Below are 12868 nucleotides of genomic sequence, written 5' to 3' on the forward strand. Positions count from 1 at the left end.
AAGACAACAGCAATGGCATGTATTTCTAAATGCTAGCAAGCAAGATTATGTTCCAATATGTATTCGACTTGACTCTAAATAAAGTAGAATCTCTCCGAATCCCCTAAAATTTTTTCATATTTTAATTATTTTCGCCTAGGGGAAATAATTGAAACAATCTGTTCCAGAGTCAAACTATTGCATCATAACCAATTGTTAACATACTGCACAGACATGTACTATGTTTGCATAGTCAACATGCATAGTAGTGTAAAAAAAAAAAAATTAACTGTTTTTAATGGTAAACTCAATAAAAACTCTTATTTCTGATATCAAATGAGATCTTAGTAGTCTCTTAAAAACGTTACAGTGCTGACTTGTTCCTCTTTTTTGCTCAATGTTACATTATATCCTACGGAGCCCCCCTAAGGCCAGATATAAGAAAAATAGTATTCATTGATAATCTGTACCTTCAAACGAATTGAACCCTGAGTGTAGTTATCTGTAGCCTCAGGTTTGTATTTATTTTATTTACATTTTAGCACAGAGATCTATATGTTGAAATTAACAGTAGCCATTCAACATGACGTCATGCTGCCTTTTTTTCTTGTGTGTTCTTCATATCTTATCGACGTGCTAAACTGATGGTACAGATTACTAAATTGAGGGTACGTGTTAGTAAATTGAGTGTACAGACCAGTAAATTGATAATACAGATTAGTAAATTGATAGTATAGATTAGTAAATTGAGGGTACATCTAGTAAATCCAAGGTACATATTAGTAATTTGAGGATACTTATGACTAAACTGAAGCTAAATATTAGTAAATTGAAGGTACAGATTATCAATGAATATTATTTTTCTCCTATCTTGGCACGCGCTGTGCTCCATAATATCCAACCTGCAAAGTAGTAAAGTCTCAGAGCTAATGATATCTAGCCAGTAAACCTGTGGCTAGTGAAAGAAGCTAATGTTAGCATCTGGGACGTAGGCAGAATTTTTTTCAGTGCTGTGGCCAAGGTAACACAAATCCATTGAGGGGTGTCCGTGCATCCGTGCATGTCACATTCTTTATCGTATCATCCACAGCCAGGGTTTAATCAAATAACATTTCACACGTATCCAGAACAATGTCCATCACACTCATAATCAAGCAGGAGCAAGTCTAAGTAAAGATGCAATGTTGTGCTCATCTCAATTTACTTGATAATGCCATTTTCTTTGTATACTATTTCATAGTCTACTTCTATCTCATGCGCTGATTCGCAAGCTAACAGCCAATAACATTTTTGGGTGTAAATGAGCAACTTTTCTTTTTTTTTTAACATCAATGCCCCACATTTGAATGAGTATTTAGACGACAGTATAGAAGGCCTATCCCGTAGAAATGGTGATTCTGCAAGGAAACTCGAGGTTTTCTAATACATATCTCAGGGTGTGCTCATTAATGCTCAGCTCTGCACTTAAAACTCTTGGACAGCTGTGTTTTTTTTATTTACATCCACAGAAGAACTCCAAAAGTCTACATGACTGGTAAGGCCAAACTTCTCCACACTGGCAATTTTTAAATGATAGGGCCATTAAAGCGTCACAATGTGTACTACTGTACTTCTTTGTCCAACGCAGCGATAAAACAAATTGTGATGAGAAGATTGTCATGAGGTTAAAACGGACCGTTAACACACAAATTTTAACCTCCCGACTATTAAGCCCATGAACTCTGAAGATAAGGATAAACTTTCAACTTGTGCCACAGTGATTTTTTTAATCAAACCCCTGCAAGCAGCAGAAGTTATCTGCACAAGCTGCAGCCTGAGCTGTAAGAAATAAGCCAAATGGTGTGCAGGCGAGAAATACTGACGCTGTCAGAGCAGTGGAAATGAAAGTTGGTCATTGGGAAAGTACAGGCTTGCCCATTATAAACAGTAATTGCCTGGATGCATGCTGACAGATCTGGAGCAGTCTTCCTTGGCCGACATGCATACAGACGAGCCGTTGTTCACGTCTCAACATGTCTGAGAGGATGCTCTATCAAAAGGTAACCTGCTAATGTCGATTAGCACTTTAAGCATATGAAATAAAAACAAAGAAAGCGCCGTGATGATCCTTTAATCCATAGATATTGTAGTCATAGCAGAGAGAGACCAGTAAGATCACTGCTGGGCGTGTTAATAACATACGTAGACATTTTTATTAGCTGCATCACTGTCTGACAAGTGGGTAAAAGGTCAAGCAGTGATGCAAAATGAGGTCAGATGTCAGCGCCACAGTGGCGACACACCAGAATAAAAAGAATAGTCAAATGGTTCTGCTTTGCGAATAATAAAAGGTGTCAGGTGTTTTTTCCCCCTTCTTTTTAAATAAGGTTGACGTGTTGTAGCTCTTTGGATCTTATCTGTTCACATGCCTGCACACATTACTGTAGGCATGTGACGGGCCCTCAGCCTTGACATGTCTTTTATGCCCGAAACAGTTCTGTGCTATGGGAAATAATGATGCGGCGCTATTAAAAAGAGGAAATGTGTTAACCCCGCTTCATCGCGTTTTGAATTAATACAAACATTTTGGCACCATCGGCAGCTTTTCAATACAAACTGTGAATAGAAGTACTGTTTATGTGAACGTAAACAACGATATAAAAATATTTTTCTCTCATAAATTTTACGCATAAAAAATTTGTGCAACTTTTGACAAAGAGTAGCTGACAATATTCACGAGGCTATAACTCATGAATTCAAGGTGGTTAATCAAGCTCTTCTTGACCTAACTTTTAGCACATTTATTTTTGTTTTTACTTTCAAGCACATTCCACAGCAGTTGAAAACCTTAAAATATCTTTGACTAAAAATAAACCAAGGTTCCAGCTATAATCTAAGATTAACAACAACAACAGAAACAGTCCCTTGACCCACCTACAGTGTATTTCTCTCTAAACTCTCGGCAATATCGGCCATATAAATATGATGAACATTTCGTTTAATTTTATAACAAACTCATTAGGCTAACAATATAATGTGACCATTTTCTTCTCTTTTAGATAGTTAGACAATGTAGGCTTGCTCACACTAGAACAGATAATGCTAACATCCGCTGTAGTGTCAGTGCTTGCTGCAGTTTTGTAATAAAGGTGATAGTGTAGACTTGAAATACGTCAGTCATAAGCAAAGTCTTTGTTACACACAACCATGTTTTTCGCCATTCTTCCATTTGAACTAAAAAAAAAACCTTTCAATCCAGACAGCCAAAAAAATGTGGTCTCACTTCTTTCATCATGTCTTTAGTATGTTCTGCTGCGGTGATGACATTCAGTGCATCTTTTGTAGTAGTGTTACCGGCATGCCAGGAATTAGGGCACAGTGTGTTTAAACGTTCTAATGAATAAAATTGAACACGCTAAAGTTCTGCCCCTAAAGTAAACATGAAAAAAGAAAACGCTCATAGCCGTGGGCCACAACATTAGGCACACTACCTCATCTTTTGAAATCGTATGCATAAGCTGTATCAAATGTGGTTCTAATATTTTGTCCCTCTAAAATAGAAAAATATTAAAAAGACTGCTCAGTGTGTTACACTACAGTAATAAACATATTGTTAAAGAAACACCATTGTAAAGGGGTTCCAACCAAAAAAGGCATGTTAACTTGTATGGATATGTGGAATAAATGGTAAGGTCCATCTTAAAATTCATTATAACATAATAATATAATCTAAAGTACAATGTAATGAAATTTGTTAACGTAAAATCAATGTTTATTTTTACCAACTAGACTACTGAGACCATGTTAGATTCGTGGAGGTGGCCACTGCTAGCCTGATTGCAGCACATAAACTAGCATTGTTCACAACAGTGCTGACATCAACGGGGCTGTCACTGGTGCAACTGACATCCTTTTGTCAAACACGCTGATGCAGACAGGCCGCATAAGGTCGCTCACACACCGCGTCAGTTTGATTGCAGCCAGCAAACCTCCAGAACCAAAGAGAACTGCAGTGAAATGTGTGTGTGTGTGTGTGGGGGGGGGGGGGGGGGTTAACCATGTAAACACCAATGCAGAGATTCAGCAGCGTGGAATGCCATCCTCTAGTATGCCAAGCAGGAATAAGGAAAATATAACATCAAAAATATGTTGTCGTACTTGGGTCATACAAATTTAATAATGTTTGGGATAAATGCATCTTTGCAAAACATCACAGTCCAGCACATTATCATGATGTCACACGATGACTCAGGACGTCTTAAGAACGCTAGCAGCAAACATCAAAGATATCCCCGGCCATGTGTTTTGATCTTTCTTTGGTTTTTGGTTTGGCCTGTGTGACAACAAAATGATGACGTAGCTGCAATGTTACCCACGTCATGTTATTGTACACCGTCTTCATTAAATTTAAGACTTGTTTTACAATTAAGATTTAGTTATTTTTATTTTAATATTATTATTTTTTTATTACACCTGTATTGTAGTTAAAGGGGACATCAATCCCAAAATGTTCTTTACAATAATGTGTTGCATGTTCCCACACTAGTCTAAACACAGATTCATATTGTGTTTGTTGAATATGATTAAACAACAAAATCCCCCAGTTTTTAATCCAAGGGGCGGCCATTTTCAGTTGGCAGCAAGTGGTAAAATGTCCGCCCCTGAGATGGATAAAAATGGGTGGATTTTGCTGCTAAGAGGAAGTCAACCACGCCAAAAACATTTTTGGCAATAAAAAGTTCTATGCAGCCTCACTAGTCTAAATGTGGTATTCTGTGTTTGTGAGTGTGGATGGTTGTTCGTCCCTGTGTGCCCTGTGATTGGTTGGCAAACCAGTTCAGGGTGTACTAGGCTCCAGCGCACCTAGAGACCCTAGTGAGGACAAGCGGTTAAGAAAATGGATGGATGGTTGATATTGTGTTAGTGGAATATGAGTTAAGCAGCAAAATCCAGCCGTTTTTATCCATCTCAGGGGGCGGCCATTTTGCCACTTCCTGTCGACTGAAGCTGACATCAATGTTGCTAAGTGCTCAGGCAATGGCCAATCACAGCTCAGCTTCAGAAAACAGGTGAGCTGTGATTGGTTGTCACTTGTTTTCTGAAGTTGAGCTGTAATTGGTTGTTACCCGAGACCTGAGCAACATTGACTTCATCTTTCGTCGGTAGCAAGTGGCAAAATGGTCGCCCCCTGAGATTAATAAAAATGTTATGTAATGTATATTCCACAAATGTATTATTAATCAGAATGCTGTGTTTACACTAGTAGGGGCACATACGACATATTATTTTTTAAAGAAGCTGTTTGATGATTCCCATGGGGAAATCAGTTTTAAAATCTGAACAAATCTGACTTTCACCAGCGTCCCAGAATGCATTGTTTGACCCGTGAGGTTCCACTATTGTTAGACACTAGACAAAACCTTTAATCTGATACAAACCAGTTGTTCGACTTGTAAATGATGGCCTCCTATGACTTACGGTAACAATTCCTTAGCAAACAGGCTGTCTAAGAGGTGTATGTGGAATCCTGCAACAACAATTATGCAAAATGTTTGACATACATTCCTGTAGGTATTGTCTGCGTCATAGAAGGAGTCACATGGAGAAGCAAGGGTCACTTTTAGTGCTGATCTCTGCCCAGTCTCAAGTTGAGCAAGCACATGATCTTTATTGCGTACCACAAGACTTCTAATGTGCATAAAACAGACGGTGGGACCATCTCGGTGTCCCTTTGTGGAGGAACCCGTTGACCTACCCACCCAACTCAGGTTCAAAGCATGCGATCAAGGATTTCTGCTGCTATGGAGACCTTGCAGGAATGTGTTTAGTGCGTGTGCGTACGCACACACCTTGGTGCTCTTTTGATGATCAGCTCCAATAGACTGGTATTAATATATAGTTAAGGTTCAAGGGGAGAGTCAGGAGGGAACGGAAGAAAGAAGCAGTGGAAAAGAAGAAGAGGAGGGGCACAGCAGAGGTTGAGGGTCACCTAAACACAAGGCTGCTTGGCTGAGTTTCCCTGGGTCAGAGCTTAGAGGGCAGGAAGTAGCGCAACAATATCCGGCACTTCAGGTTGGGACCTCCCAGCCCCCCTTCTTGTGCCTCTCACACACGGGTCACCCAGTGTGCCTTGACAATGTATGTTGATCAAAGGAATGGTCTGACTTCTGGGTCGAGGTGGCCGTGGGATATAGGAGATTAGCCCTGGAGCGTGGGTGGGTTTGTGTGTGTCTGTGTGTGTGTGTGGTGTAGTGTGGGGCAGCCGATCATATTTCACCAAAGCTTATTGTTCATAAATCTGTACGTTTGCATGCACAAATAAATAAGATTGCATAAATAAATAAGATTAGTGACGTAGTTCTTTCTGTTCACTTTTTCAGACCTATATTTAGTTTTTGATTTTGTGATTTAGTTTATGGCGTCTAAAGTTTTGTTTATGGGTCTTACTTTATGAAGAAAAGAAAAGAAAAAGGTTCAAATGTGCTGTATTTCTTGTTGATGGTATTAAAATATTTTCTATTTTTAGAGTGACTTCTATTGCCGCAAGGACAGGCACACTATTGCATGTTGTTTGTTTACTGGTGCTATTTTTGTTATTGTCATACACTAACAAAATACAGACGTTATTATTAGATTCGAATGTGAATAGAAAAATGGCACTTTGTTGTTAAAATACGCTTATTTGATACATTGACACGCTGATTTGCGTACTCATTATGTCACAGCTTAAAACAGGATATGCCATAGATGGGACGTTATTGAAAATGAAATGATTCATCCCAAGGGCTATGACATCAATTTACGAATAAATGTTCCATCACTTTCTGAACATGTTTTCCATCCATATACTTCCAAATACTGCCTTTTTTTTAAGCTAATGGTGTAAATAATATATGTATTTCCTTGTCAATCTAAACATACCCCCTCTTTTCAGCTTTATCTTCTTTGCAACTGTGTCGCCTTTTTTAGGGCAAGGAGCCATATTTGGTAACTTGAACATGAGTCAAAATGGGCACCACATGCCTCACGATAAGGGAGTAAACAGCGGCACTCCAGACTTGGCATATACATTGCAGCCGTCCTCAGCGTCTTCTTTTGGACACACGCAAGTCTTGAAATACTTCGGTGTGTACGAGATTTCAACTGAAAATCTTAATGCAATCATATGGCGAATATGAACATGTCTTAAGAAAACGTGCAACACCGCAGCGGCTCCCCATTGAGGAAGGCGGCGTTGGAAAACATTGCTGTGGACTTTATTTACGCAAAAACTTGCCGCAGCGAACTTTATGAATGAAGAAATGTGGCTGAAAGGAGGCGGGTACAGAGAAAACCTCAAGGTTCATTGTGAAAAACCTGCAACCGACCAGGTTTGGTTCATGGAACATGTTACTAGGGTAACTGACCGAGAGCTTAAATGACCTCTTTTTACGAAACAGGCTAGAGTTACCTCTTTTTCTCCGGATTCAATTACCTCCCTTTCTGACCCAGAGTTGTCACTAAACCTGCTTTGTGAAATAGACCCCAAAACTAGTAACCTGATAACAAACTCAAACAAAACCCAGATTAACCCCATAACATGACAGAAGCAAATAAAACTAACCCAAACCATGACAAGTATATTCTGTTTCCGTTTTGCAGCAATTAGCTTTAGCATGTAGCTAAGTTTCATCATTATTCACAAATCTGTTTAAAACTGTGGGTAAATGAGCTTTTTTCAACATGGCCCTGGATGATCTCTTATACACTGCTTCCACCTGCTGGCCGTTTTTGTAATAACTACCATTGCTTTAACCATTCTCTTCAGTTCAGAGGCTGCATCAAAGCCTTCTGTATGCTCTAGCAAAACAACAACAACAACAACAACATAAAAACTGTATTTATATGTTTTTGGGAGCAAAGTAGTTAAGCATACAAAAATACAAAAAACATCAGTTAAATGTTACATACAAACTCAACACATACTGTGTTTTTTGTCAGATTTGGCAGCATACAATACTGCAAATCCAAATTTTCACACTCATCACTCTATATTGTACATGCATTGTCTGTAATGACTTAAAAGGTTTAATAGCCAGGTAAGATGCACGTCTCCTATTTCTGTTTCTCTCAACTTTTAATGATGAATAGCAAATAAGTAGATAATAAATGAACATTTACACAAAGCTCACAATGTTGTAAAATAAATTCAGCTACATTTGCACTTTGTATACACTTTGTTCACCTGCCTGCATCAAGAAGACTCACTGCAGAGATTTTCTTTATTTCTTTTTTACCTAATCAATTTCCCACGTTGTTGGCACTTATAACAAATGTCGGCTACATTCTACGCCCTGTTGTTGTGATAAGGACCACGAGCACATAACTTTGCTTGCTTAGAAGTGACACCAAAGATGATTCGACTCACATGCTCCTATGGAGTTAGAGACAATATACACACACCAATAAAATAGAAAGATGGAATGAAAGAAGACAAAAATAAGTGGTGATCAACTGTATGGAAAGCAAAGGGGGAAATTTTGCATTAGTCAGTAAGTACAACATGTGGAAACGGCCTCTAAACTTCCCGAGACTCCAGAACGCAGTGTGCTCTGGCACAGGGAGATAACACAGAGGGAAGGTGGAAGGCGAGGCTTGGCAGGTGGGTGGACATGAGCCAACATGTCGCTTGGGGAACAAACAGAGGCTTCCGATAAGCCAAGCGCTGAGAGAAGGAAAGGAATTTTAATGACCCACAAACCAGCCCAGCAGGTCTGTACGACTGGAATGCCTCAGATACCTCATACGTTCACTTCCTCTATACATCTACTACTTTACACGGACTCCACCTATTGTTAGTCTACTGTAAACATGTCATAACAGTTCTGCAGCATCTTTGTCCACCTTGTTGTTTGCAATAGGATTATCAGACTCCCATAATCCCGTTTCTGTTCTTTCATCCAGTGGTTCCTGTTTAGTTTTTCCTTTCGCATATCAGCTGATTCCACAAGATTAACTTTGTTCCAAGTGTGTGTGTGTGTGTGTGTGTGTGTGGGGGTGTGTTTGTGGATGTGTCACACACTACAGTATGAGCTGCAGCTTTCCTTTCTCAGTCAGACCTACGCCTCTCTGTCACAGGTTCAAGCCTCACTCACTCTGTTTCATTTTTGCAAGCAACTGACTTACAGTCTTGTCACATGCAGCGGTCGCTTCAAAGTTACTGGTTGTCATGTGACTCCACAGTGCTTGTGTGTGTGTGTTTTATCGTTTCCTTAATCTTGGTGCGGTGCTCTGTTTGATTAAAGTACAGATGCAGTGGGGCTTTGTAAGTCTGAAGACAGGGTCCAGAAGGTCATTCCTTATAGCCGCATATCGTCATTAGGGTTGTGGGTGAGCTCGAGCCAATCCAAACTGACTTTGGGAGAGAGGCAGGGGACAATTTGGACTGGTCGCCAACTAACTGCAGGCCCGTCCTTTAACTTGTTGATTTGTGGAAAAATTAAAACACAGTCCACTCCTAGATTTAGAAATAGTTTAGGAAATAAGGACTTAGTTATTAGTAAGTTCATCATTAAAAACAACAAAAGCGTACCCTTTCAATGTTGCCACCGATACCTTAAAAAAGTAACTAAGTTACTTTAGTGGTTACATGAATTTAAAAGTAACTTTGTTAGTTAAATTCAACAGATGCTGACAACCCCACTGAACATAAAACTGACTATACTTATACATGGAAGTGCATTTTCAACAGCGACTTATGAATAAAGCTTTTTTATATAATGAAAAATAGACAACCATTTCTTTACATAAGTAATTATCATTATAGCCTATTAAATGTATTTAAAAACATATTTACGGATTTTACTTAACATAAACAGCTACTTATATTTATTAAAAAAAAGAAACATTCTATACTTCACTAATATAAATGTGTTTTTAAGGTAGTCTGTTTTGATCTGACATATTTAGCTGTTAATATTGGCATAAATAAATTTAACAGTAATAACGTATGTTTACCATAAATACAAAAACTCTCATAAAGTCACACAGCCTTGTGGGTCTCTCACTAATGGAGTAAATGATTTTCTATGTGCTCATTGTTAATTACTGTACATTTGCGATACAAATTGTGATATTACTAAGTAACTATAATCAGATTACTTCACTAAGAAATGTAACGCGCAAGATTAGTCGTCACTGTAAATTATATATTAGTGGAACGTGTTACTTTGTAATGCGTTACAGGCATCAGAACTGCTCTCAAAGTTTTCTTGTATTTTTTTATTTTTTATTTTTTTAGCTTGTACATCTATACTCATGATCATCTTATCATCTCATTCTATTTTTGTCAGGCTTCTTGACAATTGCTTGATATTTTTCTCCAGATTAAAACCTGATTATCTTTATGACCACTAAACCTTTTGAGGACCGATTCATGTCGTCATGGAACGACTTATCGATGCTATATATAATATTGCATCTTTGAACCCCTTAAACAGTAAAAGTATTCAATGATTTCCTTGTTTCACTTCCTTATCTTAACATTTAGCCACAGAATTGTCATCTTCATCATGCGAGAATGGAATTAGTAATAGATAATGCACTGCCTTTCATTTGCTTTGACCTGAAAGCGAAGCTTATTGTATGAGACATTCAAAGTACATAATGAATAGTTTTCTAAAATAATACACAATAAGACACTAATATTGGCCTTTATTTTTCCCATCATCATTAATTTCAGACATAGTCTGATTATTTTGGGTTAAAAATTAATCTAATTCAGCTATAAACTACGATGAGATAAATATCATCAAAGACATTTGGTTGTGTTTTTTTTTGCCATGGTTAATGTGATGTTTGATATTTGTGTGAGCAGATTTTAAGGAAGTACATACTGTATGGTATGTATGCAAGCGAAAGCTTTTACTGACTCACTGCCCATTTGTATAAGGAATCAATAGCTATGTAAAAGCTATCTAAGAGATCAATAGTTCGACGGTCATTAACTTTCAAAGGACATACCCTTTTATTTTCTTCATTTCTCATGACACCATCAGGTGACTTTTTCACAATATCCCAAATTTGAATGTTATGTCCTTTTTATGTTCCCAAGAAAACAATTTTTATTCAGAGACTTGGACTTCTGATCTTCACTTTGGTTGAATTTTGATGGGACAAGAATGTTATTGCACAATCCAACTCGTGTTTATCATTACATCGTAAGATAGTGGAACCTTGGTTCGACACTAAACCATTTCTCCCATAGGAAGCAATGTATTTGGAAACAAAACCCAAACCTTTGCCATCCTAAACTGTTCCATTTAACTGTACAGGCAACGTTTTAAGTAACATTCATAACTGTGTACTGTAATGCGTGGAGCTGACCAGCCATGAACGGCGCAGCGGGATAGCAAAAATGGAGAATAACAGAAGATGTGAAAGTCCACAGGCTTACTTTATTAAAAGGGACACAAAAGCAGTGGGCTTCTCGGTGCTAACGCACATCACAATAATCGTACATGTCCAGATTGTCTACGGCGTCAAATACATTGACAGCCTAAACCAAAAAGCACTGCACATAACACTTTTCGTCAATATTTATACTTCTAGTCAATACTTATAAATCAGTACTATGGAAGACCATTCCAGTACAAATTATTTTTATTTTTTTCAGAGACCCGTTTCTGCCAGTGAGATTCTCCCCCCCCCCCCCCCCCCTACTACGTCGTCGTACAGAAGCCTATTTACCCCAGTGTTTAAAAAAACACTTTCTTTTTAGTTGAAGATCTTTTCTATCAGACCTCCATGCAAACTTTCCATCGGATTCAAGCCACACGCCATTTGTACGTCCTGTTGATGCAGGTGCATCAACCAAAATGAGCGTAATGGCATACCAGCATAATTTGAATTTCAACAGAGGGATCAATAAATGTGCAAATTCAGCTAATACTTTTAGATACAGACGGAATCTGAAGAGACCGTTGGTCACCCGTCGAGTGCGTGCAACCCTAGAACAACGTGATGGGCTATTATCGCATATAGGTCTATAACACTTCAAATCACATCATTATAATACTTGTTGTCAAGTACAATTATACAATACTTTCATAAAAGTAACTTTTAGATTCTCGTTGCGCACAACATGGTCTTCATGTAAACAGTTTCAGACTTTGGTCTTCAACAACAACAAAAAAAGACTATTTCCCCTTTCTCTGTGTAGGAAACATTTCCCTTCATAGTGCCTCGTTTAAAAAATAAAAACCTACACACACACATCCGCACTAAAAGGCTGTGCGTTTTTAAGATCGTTTACAAGCATGCCACTCCTCTCGGTGGCCATAGTTAGCCAAATACTACACATGCGTCACACAATCACGGTCTTATCAGTACACATAAGACTTTTTATTTTATTAATTTATTTTATTAAAAATAAATACATGTAAACAGACAATCCGAGTGACTACATTATAACAGAAAATAGAGGAAAAACAAAGATGTTAAATACAAAATGGTGGTGGAGGACGTCATGCTCTGTCCCACTGACATGGAGTGTTGTTAGAGAGCATACGACACAATTGGAATGGAAATTGAAAAATGCAAGAAGAGACCAGCCTCAAGCACAACTTAAACTCCAGATCAGACTCCAATAAAACTGAAATGAAGAGTTTATTCGAGCGTACGCACTCACACGTACACCATGCAAGAACTCGACACATAGGATGCAGTTATGCTTCCGGCCACAGGAGGCAGTCGCGAGTAAAAAAAAAAAAAAAAAAAGTCCCAAACTCCACAATGCAGCTTTACAACTTTATTTATGCAACTTCCAATATAAAAAAGTGTTGTGATTCTGTGTGCTGAGGTTGTTTCCCCCTCTTCACATACTATTTGTTTGATCAAATGAATACCTGAGGTAATCGTGAATCACAAAATT

The sequence above is a fragment of the Leptonotus elevatus genome, chromosome 7 (genome assembly GCF_054856555.1).
Source record: "Leptonotus elevatus isolate MCC_2025b chromosome 7, RoL_Lele_1.0, whole genome shotgun sequence".
Taxonomy (NCBI): Eukaryota; Metazoa; Chordata; class Actinopteri; order Syngnathiformes; family Syngnathidae; genus Leptonotus; species Leptonotus elevatus.